Source organism: Panthera onca, chromosome F1 (assembly GCF_046562875.1).
Source record: "Panthera onca isolate mPanOnc1 chromosome F1, mPanOnc1 haplotype 2, whole genome shotgun sequence".
Classification (NCBI taxonomy): Eukaryota; Metazoa; Chordata; class Mammalia; order Carnivora; family Felidae; genus Panthera; species Panthera onca.
Window position 1 is genome coordinate 21108289 of NC_138355.1, and position 14956 is coordinate 21123244.

The 14956-nt window shown below is 45.2% G+C and overlaps 1 pseudogene; it reads right to left on the bottom strand.

Annotated features, from left to right (window-relative positions):
* The window catches only part of LOC132686934 (small nuclear ribonucleoprotein Sm D2 pseudogene), a 31368-nt pseudogene extending 19594 nt beyond the window's left edge, over positions 1–11774 (bottom strand).
* Between the last annotated feature and the right edge of the window lie 3182 nt (positions 11775–14956).

Consider the following 14956-nt stretch of genomic DNA (forward strand, 5'->3'; position numbering starts at 1 on the left):
GCCAGCACAGAGCCTGACGTGGGGCTCGAACCTATGAACCCTGAGTTCATGACCTGAGCCAAAGTTGGACGCACAACTGACTGAGCCACCCAGGTGTCCCCCCTGCCCCACTTTTCTTTTTAAACTTTAAAAAAAATCTTTATTTATTTTTGAGACAGAGACAGAGTGTGAGCAGGGGAGGAATATGGAGAGAGGGTCAGCCTCTGTTTCATTGCAGTTGAGGCTCATCACCAAAAAGAATGTTTTGACAAAATAAGACTTAAAAAAAGAGGCATAAAATTATTTTTTCACAGCGTTCTTCATAGGTTGAAACTGTTTCAAGGAAATTTTGGACTTTGCATAAAATCTTAGGTGTGGCTGGGACCAAAAAGGAAGCTCTGTGGGAATATGGTGACAAGGATGACAACAGAGAGCCTTTTCCTCTCATGTGTGTCTGCGGTGGGTTTTGCCCATTTCAGACTGTCCCCACTGGTCAGGTATACTTCTGCATCCCATCAAAGGGATCCTTATTCTGTGTACAAACCTTTGTTGAACTCTTAATATGTATTAAGCATTGCTGAAGAGACAACAATGAATGAGAATATGGGGGCTGTGGAGTCTGACCAGCTTGGTCCTGATCTTGTTTTACCAGCTCTGCAACCATTGGCTAGATATTCATGATATTCACTAAACTTCGGTTTCTTTACCAATAAAATGGAGAGAATAAAAAAAAATACATCTCCAAGGATTAAGCGAGATAGTGCCAGTAAAACATTGAGCATAGTGTTTGGGCTTGGAAGGTTCAGTAGCTGTTAGCAAATATTCTCATCATTAACTGAGGCAGAGAGACCCATAGATGTTAACAGAGCAGGAATGTTCTTTGGGGATGCAAGGTAAGGAATGGTTAGTTCTGACCAGGTTAATGGGGATGGCTTTTCAGAGAAGGGGACACTTGAGCTGCCCTAAAGGATGAGTGGGAGTTTGATAGTTGGAAACTGTACAAGGGCTTTCTGGTTGGATGGGTCAGCAATACAGTCCATACATGGTCTCCTCCAGAAGGATACAATCGCTCCAACTTGTAAAAGATAAAAAGCCCCAGCTCACAATGGGAGCGACCATGGTAGGACAATTAAGCTGCAGCCTGTTCGTGGACTTCCTGATGAACCTAAACAGATTTCTCAGACCGGCGACTCATCAGGAGAACAAACGACATGTACCTATTGCATAAACCCAGTGCTTTAGGTTTATTTTTATCTTGTTTCCGTAACCCCTCTTTGTTCCATTATTAATACCCAATGTACTGGGCAAGACAGACTTAAATGTGATAAACTCCACTGTGGCTTTTTGCACTTCCTATACATTTTTGTGGCCAAGAGAGTGAGTTCCTCTTCACCCCACCTTTCTTTATTCCTTCTGGAAAAGTGGTCTTCACTACAGCACGGAGTAGTGGCCACTTCTGCACTTTGTTCCATAGGAGATACACAGCCGGAATTAGTATTTACTGAGCATTACACTGAGCACTTTATTTTATTTTATTTTTTAATTTTTTAATGTTTATTTTGAGACAGAGAGAGACAGAGCCCAAGTGGGGGAGGGGCAGAGAGCGATGGGGACACAGAATCTGAAACAGGCTCCAGGCTCTGAGCTGTCAGCACGGAACCCAATAATGCAGGGCTTGCGAACCGCAAGATCACGACCTGAGCCGAAGTCGGATGCTTAACCGACTGAGCCACCCAGGTGCCCCAACACTGGGCACTTTAAAGGTGTTTTCTCATTTAGTCCTCAAAACAATCCTCTGAAGGTGACATTGTTTTCCCATTTTATGGATGAGACTCAGAGTGGTGAAGCCACTGGCCTGCGTCAGCCAGCCTGAATGTGAGGGGCTCTTCTCTTGGTGGCTTTCTCTTGGGCTCGCCCGCATCATTAGACAATATGTTCTTGGGACACTCAGATGGGGAAGAGCAGCTCTGTGGGGGAAGGCAGAGCCCTAAAGCAGTTGCTTTCCTCAGATCTCCCTCAAGCTCAGGTGCGTGGCTATCAAACGTTTCATCACAAATGCTGACAAGATTCCCCTTTTTGTCCTTTGAAGTCAAGTAGAGAGAGCTATATTCTCTCCTGCCTGCTTTCACATATCTGAGAAAAGTTTAATCATTAACACTCTTATCCTCATTCCTTACCATGGCCCGGTCTCTCATTCAGGCTATGTTTTTTAAGGCAAAACAGTTTCCAATGGTAAGCTTTGCTGTTTGTTTGTTTGTTTGTTTGTTTGTTTATGTATGTATGTATATATTTGTGTGTGTGGGGGGGGGGGAGAGAGAGAGAGAGAGAGAGCGGCGTTAGTAGGTTCCACACTCAGAACTCAGCACAGAGCCTGACCCTGGGCTTGATCTTACAACCCTGAGATCATGACCCGAGCCAAAATCAAGAGCAGGACATTCAACCGACTGAGTCACCCAGGATCCCCTAAGCTTTGGTGTTGAAGGATGGCGGGACAAAGAAAATCAAGTGACCGTGTGACTATATCCAGGAATCTGATTGGCTCTCAAAGGTCCCTAAAGGTAAACCACTTTTCTTTGTTCTTTTCTTTTCTCAGGTACTGAATGTTGATTACTGTCATTGTCACTTTCACTTTATTTTACTTAAAAAAAAAATCTGTTACCAACCTCTTCAAATTCCTGTTCTTCTGTGATTTCTGGCATGAATGAAACTTGTTCAGACACTTAAAAATTAATAAATTGAACTCACTTCACTGTGAGCAATTCACCTACAATCCCTGCTCAGCAGTTCCATCCCTACCAAGTTCCCGGATTTATAGAGACCCTTCCTTGACTTTCCTCATGAACCAGAAGAAGATTTCCATTAGTTAAAATGCTTTCTTCCTCATTCAGAAGCCAACACTGCAATAGCATTTTCCCCATTCTTCCCCTGCCTGTTTGCTTTGACTGGTGGTGGGATTAATTGGGCCATGATCAATCTCCTAAAAGACAGCAAATTGGGAATGGCAGGTGGAAGGAGGAAAGCATGAATATTAATTAGCTAAGATTCCAAACAGAAGCCTTTTAATTATATTAAAACGCACAGGCCTGCAGGCAGTGAGATAGTTCCTGTTGTAAATCTGCTGGCAGGCCATTACCTCCGCAATGTCAATGCCTTTTAATGACTGAATATATACATTTCAAGTGGGGGAGAGAAAAATACTTTCCTGTTTATAAATATTAAAAGGAAAACTATCAAATGAGGGGATATCCGTGACAGCTCCTCTCAGGCTGGAGGTGTTTGGGGAAGGCGGGGAAGGCAGTCTCCCTAGACCGCTCATCCCAGGCTGTGAAACCAAAGCCTGTGGCACATACGGGGACAGATGCAATTAGAAACAGGTGACTGGGAGCCAGGGTGAGCCAGAAGGCCCCACTTCTCTGGAGGTCAGCGAGTGAGGCATGTAAGGAAGTTACATGAACTTTTCAGGTCACTTCAGAACCATTTGCCGCAGGAAACAAGGAAGTCAGGGGCCTTTGGTACTTGTTAACATGAAGAAAGCATTTGAAGACTGAAGGGTGACCCACCCCTGTGGGGGAAGGGGCTATCAACTGAGAAGTGTTAGAATCCCAGGGCCGTAAAGAAATGAAATTTAAGAAAGCAGATGTCAGCAGATCTAGAATTCCCCTGGGAATATCCGTAGAGGAGGTCAGAAGGGACTACAGACACAATGGTAGTGAAAACAGGAGCGTGGAATGAGAAGGCGGGCTGATGACCTCATAGCTAAGCATGGATTACCTCAGAGACTCAGAGGCCTTCAGCAGAGTGTAGTGACCCACTAGCCCTCAGTTTCAGAGAACTAGAAACAGGCCAGAGGAGAGCAGCGGGTCATCAGAATGCTGGTTAGTAGGGAGGGGAGTCATCTCAGAATGCTGGTTAGTAAGGAGATGCTGCTTATTTACCCGTCTACTCACCCGCCTGCCTCTCCATCTGCCCACCTACCTCCTTACCTGTCTGAAATGTACCATTTCCTTCTAGGAAATACTTGTACATCTTACATAATCTGAGGATTCTCATCTACATGGCTGTAATAATTCAACCCAAATGCAGAACATCTATAAGGTCCATCCTAATTTTTGGTGATGTCAACAGAAAGACTGTAGAGCCTTTGTGGAATTACCCTTGATTTTGGAAAGCTGGATAGGTGAAAAAAAAAAAAAAAAAAAAAGAAACTCACCAGAAGATGCCCAAAAACATGTGGGCCTTGAAGTTTGGCATTGGCCAACTTTGACAGGAAGCTAAGCAAAAGATAATTTTTTTGAGTGCAATTAAAAAATAACTCTATGCATTTGAAATCCAATCAAAGGTACTTAGGATTTTGAAAAGCTTTAGGTGGGCTTTTCAAAGAAAAAGTCAGAAATTTTTATTATATGTTTATGAGCCTATGTGTGGGGGAGTGTCCATGTAACGGGTTGATGAAGGCAACTCCTCAGTTGGTCTCATCAGGCAGTGGGACAGCATTCCCAAAATGGGACACACATCTCACAGACACCTGCCTTTAGTACAGTAGGAACTCAGGAGAGAATGTAGATGACTTCCTACTGGAAAAGCCATTCAGAGATTAAGTCAAGAAAGAAGTAGAAGGGGTGCCTGTGTGGCTCAGTCGGTTAAGCATGTGACTCTTGATTTTGCCTTGGGTCATGATTCTCATGGATCCTGAGTTCGAGCCCTGCATTGGGCTCTGCACTGACAGTGAGGAAACTGCTTGGGATGCTCTATCTCCCCCTCTCTCTGCCCCTCCCTTCCTCAAAAAAAAAAAAAAAAAGAATAGGAAAGAGTTGCTGTTGCAACGATGTAAATGTTCACACACCTCATTCTAGAGAGCAGAGGTCAGGTAGGCTCAAAGTTTCTTTGAGATGCATTCAATTCAGCCGTGTGACTATGAGACGTAATAATATAACTTGTTTGGTAACATTGAGGAGAAGGAAGAGGATGGTGAATGTCACATAGTAGTAATTCGGTTCAGTGTAGACTCGATACTTTCTATGTGGCAGGGGATTGTGATCTAATGGTGCAAAGCCGAAGAAGACACAGTGATTTACAGGCTGCTGTTCTCAAGAGACACACGAACAAGTAACTTCAACACACTGCTGTAAGTGCAATAGTGGGGGTGTGCACAGGGAATGAAGGAGCGCAGAGAACAGTGCCTGCCTCATCTGAGGGGTGGGGAGAGGCTTTTAGATAAGATAGAGTCCGGGTCGGATGGGTGAAGAAGAGGGTGGATGATGGAGGGAGACAGGAAGGGGAAAGGACGTGACCTTCAGACCTAGCAGCGGGAGCAGTGGCAGAGAGGTGCACAGTGTGGGGCCCGGAGTGCTTCTCCTATTCTACGTGATTTTTCTCATTGGAGGAGAACCTATTTTGCCGTTCCTGCCTCCAGATGAAAGTCCATGTCCGTGTGAGTTAGAAATTTGCCTTTCTATGGGATGATGATAGGAAGAACTAATCACAGAGCAATCAGCAACCCACCATTCACTGTTCTGAGTTGCTCCTGTGTTTCCACCCGGAAGATTATCTGCTGATAATCTCCAGAAAATGGAAATACCGTGAATGTCCACCACCTGCCTCCATAAGGAATTGCAATTAATCAACATAAACCAAACATGGTAATTTATCACAAACTCCCTGCACTTGCTGATAGTGTCCTTTTGTTTTTAATATTCATAACCAGTCAGTGAAACTAAAAGTCAGTAGTTGGCTGGAAGCTACAACGGAAAGAAACTTTCTTATTGTCCCTTCAGTTGTTATCAAGTATTCTCGACTGTGTTTCTTCTGTAAGGTGAGTGGGGAGCAGAGCAGTTTGAATGGCGAAGCTTGGACCTGGGAAAGACTTAACCTTCTCTCTGGGTTAATTTGCGTAAACATTAACTGTCCTTGGGTCCCGTTCTTAGCAGGTGGCCAAGGTCAAAGTCTTAATTGCTGATAGTGGGGACTGGAGGAAAAGTTACGCCTTTGCAGCATGAGCAGCTTTATCCTTTCTCTAGACAGGGGACAAGGTGGATTTAGAAATGTAATACTTCTCTTCTTCCTCTTCAACTAATTCCATCTCCTATCTTTTTTCTGTTTTTCTTTTTCCCTACGTCTCTTGCTGGTCTTAGGTCTAGACACAGGCTGGTCAGAGACTGTACCATGATGGGGATTTGTTTTTTTGGTGGGGGGTAGGGGGTGGATTTTTCACCCTCTTTAGCTTCCCAGAACTAAAAGAAAACTCTGGAAGTACACCAGTTCAGTTGAGTTCAGGAACTTGACTCATCGGGAATTTTTCTAAAGTAGCTGAGGTTCAAGCAGCTAAGCCACACTTTCAGAGAGCAGAATTGCCATGCTGAGTTGGAGTTGGGGAGCTTCCAGTGATTTCCGGCTATCACAACACTTTGAAGATCTTGTCTTCTCTGTGCCAATGCTGGATAAGTAGTAGAGATATTTCATAGTTAACCCCTTATCAAAGATGGCACATGCATATCTTTCTGATTAAGGTGAACTCAGTTTTTTGAGTAAGTCAATGAAATGAAATCTTCAAAAGAACACACAAGTCCTGTGATAAATGGGCTGGTCATAGAAGGGAGTGTGGGTGACTGAAAGGCAAGGGAGTTGGGGGAGAAAGAGACTGCTTGGCAGGGGAAGGATTAATTCAGTAGGCTGGTCCTGTTACCAGACTCTTCCTGGACTTGTTTCTAAGGATTAGGGAGCTGCCAGTAGAAATCGACCAAGTGGTTCTCATACAGACTGTGCAAGAGGTTGGAATTAGAGGGTGCTCTGAGATTTAATATAAGGAAGCACAGAACTGGAGTGTGTGTGTGTGTGTGTGTGTGTGTGTGTGTGTGTGTGAGTCAGAGAGAGAGAGAGAGAGAGTGTGGGGTGATGTGGTAAGTAAGTGACTACAACTTTCTTCCTTTGCCATCCTGTCCTTCCCAACAAGAGGTGGAGCATATTTTCCCTCCTTTTGGACTTTACCAATAGAATGTGACAGAGATAGTGCTGTGAGGCCAGGCCTTAAAAGATCTATGGCTTTTTCTTTCACCTTTCTTGGAACTTAGCCAAGAAATAACAGCCTTATTCCACTGTGAGGAATCCTGGGAAGCTATGTGGTGAGATCCACTGGGGGGACACAAAGCCCTTAGCCATCGCGAATGAGGCCATTTTGATCATCCAGTCATCCTACTGCCCTACCTGATGCCATGTGAAGCAGAAGAAATGCTTAGTCCATTCACAGGATGATGGGAAATAATAAGTTGTTTTTTTAAGCCAGTAAGTTTTTGGGTGGTTTGTTACACAGAAACAGATCATCAAAACATGTGGAATCCCCACACTTTGGAGTGGTAATTGACCTCACTGGAGTGCAGCTTTGTTGGGGCAGGGGTGGCCAGCAACTGGAGACAACACAACTGGAGACAACACCTGTGGTAATAAGAGGTAGGCCAGCTGCCAGTGGGAAGGAGGAAAAGCAATGGTCACTAAGGGATGGCAGGTAGTTCATGTTCTGGCATAGGTGGACAACATACACGTCAGAAACTTCTGGAAAGATTTGGGGAGACCTTGATGCAAGTGAAGGTAAGACCTGGAGATTCCACAATAGTGAGTAGACGACTCAGAGAACCCCAGCCGATGCAGATATGTGTTATTAGTCCATAACCTTGTTGTCAGCTGGGTCCTCTCTTCCTGAGATCTAGATGAGGTTGGATCAAACTTGAGTTCCACATCTAGTGAAAGTCCACAAGACTCCCCGGGATCGCTGTGAATTTCTAGGGGAATTATTTTCTTCTCCTTTGTCCCGGCTCTACACCCTTGCTTCCTCTGTTTATGGATCATCTCACTGTCCCTTTTATGCTGTTTCTGTGTCACATAATATCAACCTAAACACAAAATTCAGTTCACAAAATATCAACCTAAATGTGAAATGTAAGCCTTCTCTTCCATGCCACAGTTTCTACTCATAAAAGCAATTTTTGTGATGAGTAGATTCTAATAAGAAGTTTGGGAAGGTAAGAAATTGTAGCAATACAGACTTCACACTGAAACTGAGTTTCTCCCCATTCTTCAAATGTCTTGGGTGCCTGTCCACTGGAGGGCTTCACGACCCTGTCATTCCAAGTACTGGCCGAGCTTCACTCTGGGCTGGAAATGCAAACTCCTTTCATCTTCTCCTTGGAACAGCTATCTGTTTATTATGCTCAGTGTCTCACTCTCTGCCCCAAGCTGCTTATCAGGGTATTTACTGAGCAAAGACGGTTGACCTCCCAAGAGCAGGTATGATGTCAGTTGTTATAGTGATAGCGTTTCATTCTCCCACTTCATACCCTACTAAAATCACGTGGTTTCCCGTAAAGGTGCCCAACGTTGGTCTCTCTACCCTCGCCACCTCCACAGTGTGTGCGCGCGTGTGTTGAGTGAGAGGAAAATCAAACAATAAACCTGGGCCACACTCAAACTCACTGCCAATCCTTTTTTTCCTTCCTCTTGGAGGGTGGGGTTAATGCCCTATTAGGCACCCTGCAGGGTGGTGCTCTCTTTGTAAGTCCTCTGCATTGCCTAGGTGAGGAGGGATGAGTTTCTGAATCTCCTTTCTGGGTTTATTGGTACAGGGTCTCCCCCATTCCACACCAGCATCCCCTCCCCTGGACTAGGGACAGTCAGGCAGGGCAGCCTTGCAGGCTTTGGCAAACAGGGGCACAGGGGAGGCAGCCTCTTAGGAGCAAATACAGCAACGTCCCAGCTTGACATGAAGAATCCCTTGCCACCATGCCGAATCCACTAGGTAGGGTTTTCCTGACACCCTGGATGTGCAAGACTTCAGGGTGTACACCCTGGTGTGGTGTGTGCTTATGTCTCTGTGGGCAGGGTGGGCTGAATCTCCAGCCTGGCTTTTCAGGACACCTTCTCCAAACCAAATACAAACGATTTTGTGCTTACAGAGCTGTGGAATGGGCTGATGAGCCCGGTCCTCTTTTTGTGAAGTCTAAGCCCATCCAATGTGTAGCTGCTGCTCTGTAGTAACCGGCACCGGCCCCTTCCTGCTTCCCCCACTCCCACCTCACTGTCTCCTCAGAACTTCCAAGCACTCTGTTCTCTGGCCTGGACAAGCCTACTCCTTTGGAGGAACCCTACATTTCCCCTAATTCTTCTCATTCATTAAACTGAATATGGGACCTCCCTGGGAACCCAGAGACTGTCCGATTATCTCTGAATAATCCCTGAAAGTCAGACTGTGACAAGCGTGAGCCTCTATCCACAGTTCGAGCCTGATTCATCCCCAGCCCAACATTCTTTGTCTTGCTGGTCTCCTCTGGAGAAGCCCTGACACTTGGAAGATTGCTGACAAAAATGATCTGTGCTCAGAACTTGGGAGTTTTTTGTTTTTGTTTTTTTTCCTAAGTGACATGTCGGGGATGGTGAGTGGTCTGTTTCATTTAGAAATCCATCCATCCATCCATCCATCCATCCATCCATCCATTCATTCATTTTAATGGCGTGACTCTCTAGTAGAGTCCCTAGGATGTCAAATGTGAACGGGCCACAGAATGTTTTGTTAAAAGAGTTTCCAGTTCAGCAGGATGAAATAGTCATACCTGTCCAGTTTGGCAGGGTTGATGCCCTTTTGGAAATGGGAACTCTGACTTGGAGCTAGAAGGGTTATTTATGGCACAATCCTTGCAGAATTGCAACCTCTCTTTTGTACATTTGCCAATGGCCCCTCTCTCCCCTCCAGATTCTCTCAAGTTGTGACCTGCAGTGTTCCTTCGGGCCCATTCATGCAATTGTCTGGCAGCCCTTCAGGAAACGGTGATGTTTTAGGGCCCTCATTATGTCAAAGGACTCCCACTAATCTTTAATCGCCTGCTGACTTTTACCCTGTTTTCTCATCCATGGCCATTTCCCTGAAGAATTCTCCAGCTGCTCCAAAACTTACCTTTCAACATACATCATGTTACTCTTCGTGTATTTCTTTCCAGTACTATAATTTGCAGACCTTTTCTCAGTCATTACATGTCAAAACTGTTGATCTGTACACATAAAACAGATGCCAGCGATAAAGGATATGTTGGATAAGTCACACCCACTGCAGGGTGGCATGGTAGTGCCCTTTCTGGTGGCCAGCACTTGCAATATGGTGGCCAAGGGTGCAGCCATCAGGCTGCCACGCTTGCTCTCATGGGTGGCACTCAGGTCCTGGGAAAGTGCTAGATGTCTAGCATACTTTAATGGATTTTTCCCCTGAAAATATTTTGAAGAAAACAGCATTCAAACAGGTCAACACTACAAGGGAAGGGAGATGACGTTAAAACAAATATACAAGGGTAGGGTGTGACCTAAAACAAATAAAACACATAGGAAACTATTATTTTTGGCTCTGGTGATCTGGAAAGGCTTCCTGGAGGAGGTATCCTTTGATACAGCATTATATTATTTGCAATGAATAATGAGACCATTCACCATGGAATAAACAAATTAACTCCAGGGAGGTGAAATGTGATTAAGAGAGAAGTATGGCCTTCCCATATGGAGGTGCGTAGGCTCCTAATAAAATGTTACAAACTTAACAATTTTCCTGGGTACTTTCAGGAAGCAAGCTTGGCTATCACTTTTCTTCTTTGCCTTCTTGAACTACAGGAATGATTTCCCATTCATACGTATATTCTTAGAGCCTAGCACAGTACCTGGCAAATGGCTCAATAATAATTTGTCAGCTCACGGGCTGAATGGGTGAATGATAAATCACTCAGTCTAGTAGAACTCTTCTGCTTTCCGAGCAGCCCTGTGTCTCCATTCAAGCATTTATCTGTCAAATTTAAAGTGTCTATAATTAACATTATGGTGCATTGGCTTGTGTAGTTCAACACTCTGGAAGGTATTATATGTGAGGGTGGTGTTTCGCTTTATTTAACAAATTATATAAAGTAGATAAATAGGTATGTCAAAAAAAGTGTTCAGGATTTCTTTTCATACAGTAGGATAATGGTTCTTAATGAAGTTAATGGAACAGTGCCAGTCTGATTACCTCAGAATTGTCCAGGAAACTTAAAGCAGTTCAGATATTCGGGCCCGCCTTCTGTATTTTTGAAAATTTCCTCAGATGGTTCTGATAAATAGCCAGGTTTGAGAACCACTGCCTTAATCTTTCTTTTTTAAGTTTATTTATATATTTATTTATATAAAGTTTATTTATATGTATTTATATATTATATACAAATAAATTTATATATTATATATATAAAATTATTTATATATTTTTAAAGTTTATTTATATATTTATATATTATTTATTTATAAATTATATATTTATATATTATATGTATTTATATATAAAGTTTATATATTATATATATATTTATGTATATATATTTTTAAAGTTTATTTATATATATTTATTTATATATTTAAAGCGAGAGCGAGAATCCCAAGCAGGCTCCATGCTGTCAGCACAGAGCCTGACATGGGGCTCGATCCCACAAACTGTGAGATCATGACCTGAGCCCAAATCCAGAGTCAGACACTTAACTCGCTGACACTTAACCCATCGGTTGCTTAATTGGGCACCCCTGCTTTAGTCTCTAAAATAAGATTAAAGTTTCAAAACTCCTAGCTGTTGGCAGTTTTCCAGAAATAGGTCAGGTGGTAGAGGGCCACTGGGAGTCCGCCCAGGTAGCTCTTGGAAGGGAAGTACGCTCGCTTTGCAGGCGCTCACCTGTTGCTCCTCTGGTCTTCTCCCAGCGCTGTGTTTCTGGTGTGCTCATGGTCTCCTTCTCTGAATGCAAACTGGTGCCCATGTACCTTGGGATTTTGAGACAGCATTCATTTCAGATAAGCTTCCTTATTACTCTCACGAGGAGAGACGGACTGCTCGTGTCTATCCTTTTGAGATGTGGTTCTCTGCTCACAGAGATCATACGACCTAAAGCTGGTGAGGGGAGCTCGAGGTCATGTCTGTGTCATGACCCCTCGCTCCGTCTCCTCCGTGACTGGCCCTGGGGCTCTGTGTGCATTCCGTCATCCTCACCACAGTCCTGCAAAGGGAGTGATCTCTGGAGACTTCCATTTTGTGGATGGAGTGTTCCACGAGTTGATCATGTCTGGGACACTGCTGCCATTTGGATCCTGTTGTCCACTCTGGCAAAGATTCCTGGGTGTTCAGTGAACCCCACTGCCTTTTCCTCCTGGACGCTACGTTTCCCAGTATGCCTCGCAGTTAGGTGCGACCATGTGACTGAGTTCTGGCTAATAGAATATGCGGCCACTTCTGAGCTTAGCCCATTAAGAAGCCCCGGTATAATCCTTTGGGCCCTTTTTCTTTTCTGATGTGCAGGCTGAATGCAGCAGATCACAAAAACCCTAGAAGATGCAGAAAAAGCCCTGAATGATTGTATAGATCCTTGTCAGACAGTCCTACTGGAGAAATAAACTTTTACTGAATCACGACACTGAGGTTTTGGGGAGATTTGTTACAGCAGTGAACCTCCCCTGACTAATACAAGCCACTGTGTCTTCGGTCACAGCCTCTGCAACTGTAACCCTAACCTCTAACCCGAGAGCTCCAGGCCAGGGGGCAAAGGGAACAGGTCTTTCAGAGGAACCACCAGAGGGTGATATGACATGGGACAAAAGTACAGGCTTGGAACTGGAAGATGCGGGTTCAAGTTCTCACTTTCTGCCTAAGTGTGTAGCCTACACGTATTGGCTGTCGTGCCGGAGAGTCCGGGAATTACAAGAGATAACGTGAAAAAGAATGTGGCCATGGAGCCCGTGATCCAAAGACTTCCAGAACACAGCAAGACCGTAGCAGAAATTGAAGGAAGCATCAAAGAAAAGCAGTCTGTAGCTTCAAGAAGCAAGTCTGGACAGCCGGGAGCGGCACGCCGGCTCGACAGAGCGGTGTGGCGAGGGCCTTCCACGCATTATCGCATCTGGCGCCATGCCACTTTGCAGATGAGGTAACTGCGGCTCATCGAGATTGAGTGTGCAGCTGGAAACTGCTTTGAGGGATTTCTTCCTGCTTCCTTCTTGTGTCAGAGTAACGACAGAATGCAAGTCCGGTGAGGAGAGGGCTGTTGTCTGTCACCTCCCCACGGCATGCCAAGCACCTAGCACAAGGCTCAGAGTAGGCAGAGTGCAGGCTCAGTGTGTATTTTTTGGCCGAATGCCTGACTGATCCCTGAGAAGAATAAGTGAGTAATTTGTTCCTTTGCTTTTATCCCTACACTTTCCTCCTCTTACCTATGGATAGAATGGTCAGGCCTGTTTGTTCAGACTTCTGGACTCTTGTGCTTCTGGAGTTGTTTGATGCCTGTTTTGTTTCAAAGCCCAAAACAGAAGTTGCCAGGTATTCAGAAGAAATCCCTCACCCTGGCTGGGGCTTTGGTTTAAAGAAGTAGAATCGGCTCTGAGAGACCGATGGGAGGGTAGTATGAGTCCCGTCCTGCTCCCCAGTAGAGCTCTGGGTAGACAGAGCTATCCCATGGGGTGGCATGGGGATGCCATTGGTTTGGACATTGAGTGCCAAGCAGGGTGCCCACTCACCCTATTTCCCTGGTTTTAACACTGAAAGACTTGCTTCCTGGAAACCCCGGCAGTCCCCAGTAAAGCAGTCGGTCACCCTCCACGGCCATGTCTGGGGATCTCTAATGAAAGATGATCGTGATAAGCTTGGCCTGGAGAAAATGGAGCCTACCACCTCCAGATGGACCATGAGGGCTCGCGCATTAAGAACTCGGGTTGCCCGAGACGACCAAAGGACAGAGGCCCTTCCCCATGTTCTCTGGATGCACAAGATTCGTGAACATGCCCATGGAGGGGCAGCTCATCCCCTCACCTTCCCCCACCCCCAAGTACTACAGAGAATACATTTCTTGCCTGCTGGTGAAGATCCAGAGGCACATTTCATCCAACTGGGAAAAAAGAGGACGATGTGATGCTTCTAATACGTCAGAAGGTGAGCTAATTCATACCAACTGCGAAGGCTTGCCCAAAGGTCCAGAGCTAAGTAATATTAGAATCACTGCTTGAATACACATCTGTCTGGCCCAGATGTTGGTTTTCTTTCCATTGTACAGAACCTTCGGAGGCACAGTGGCATGAAGCACTGAATGAAAAGGAAGACAACAGTTTGTCCATTCAAGGGAACTCTTGGACATGCTCTCATTCACAACTATTTCTTTGTTTCACCTGACTGATTTGATTTAGCCTACAGCCCCTTTCCTTCCTACAGCCCCTTCCCTTTCCTTCCTTCCAGTCTCCTTTCCTTCTGGTCCAGATTTCTCAGTCTGACATTCAAGACTACTAAGTTGAGCCCTAACCTACCTCTTCTGGCTGATAGCCCTTCTTCCGTGTACCCTGGGCTTCAGCCGCTCAGGGCTGCTCCATGCTTTCCCGTCTCTGAGCACCTGTCTGCTGCCGTGCCTGCTTCCTGGGATGCTCTTCTCCCACGCTCCCTTATCTCTAGTATTCATGAAGTCATTCTCCATCCGGCCTTTCTGATCTCCTGCAGTTCAGTGTCCCTTGCATTCAGGCTGCAGTAACTCATTGTGCTTACAACAGGGTTCCCTGAGGGCAAGACACATGCCAAGCATTTTTTTTATAGCCTCCAAGGTAACCTAGCACAGCAATCTGCACATAGTAGGCACCCTATAAATATTTGTTGAAATCCACTGCAGCGGATTAAAGGCAGGAACGCATCGTTCATTTTTCCCTGGAGTGTGACTTAGAATCGGGACAAAAGCTAATTTGATGCAGTGTGTTTGAGGAAAATCAGGTGGGGATACTGAGCGAGGGGCCAGGAGCCCCTTTCGTTCTAAGAGTGCCCCCAAAAGTCTTAGAAAGAGCCCGATACCACTCTCTCTGACCCGCATGAAGGCAGGTGTCAGAACACAGTGCCTGTGGGTGCACGTCCTCTCGGAGGCTCTCCTTCCAGCCTGCGGTTAACCAGTCAGAGGACGCCCTGGGTCTGACTGCTCAA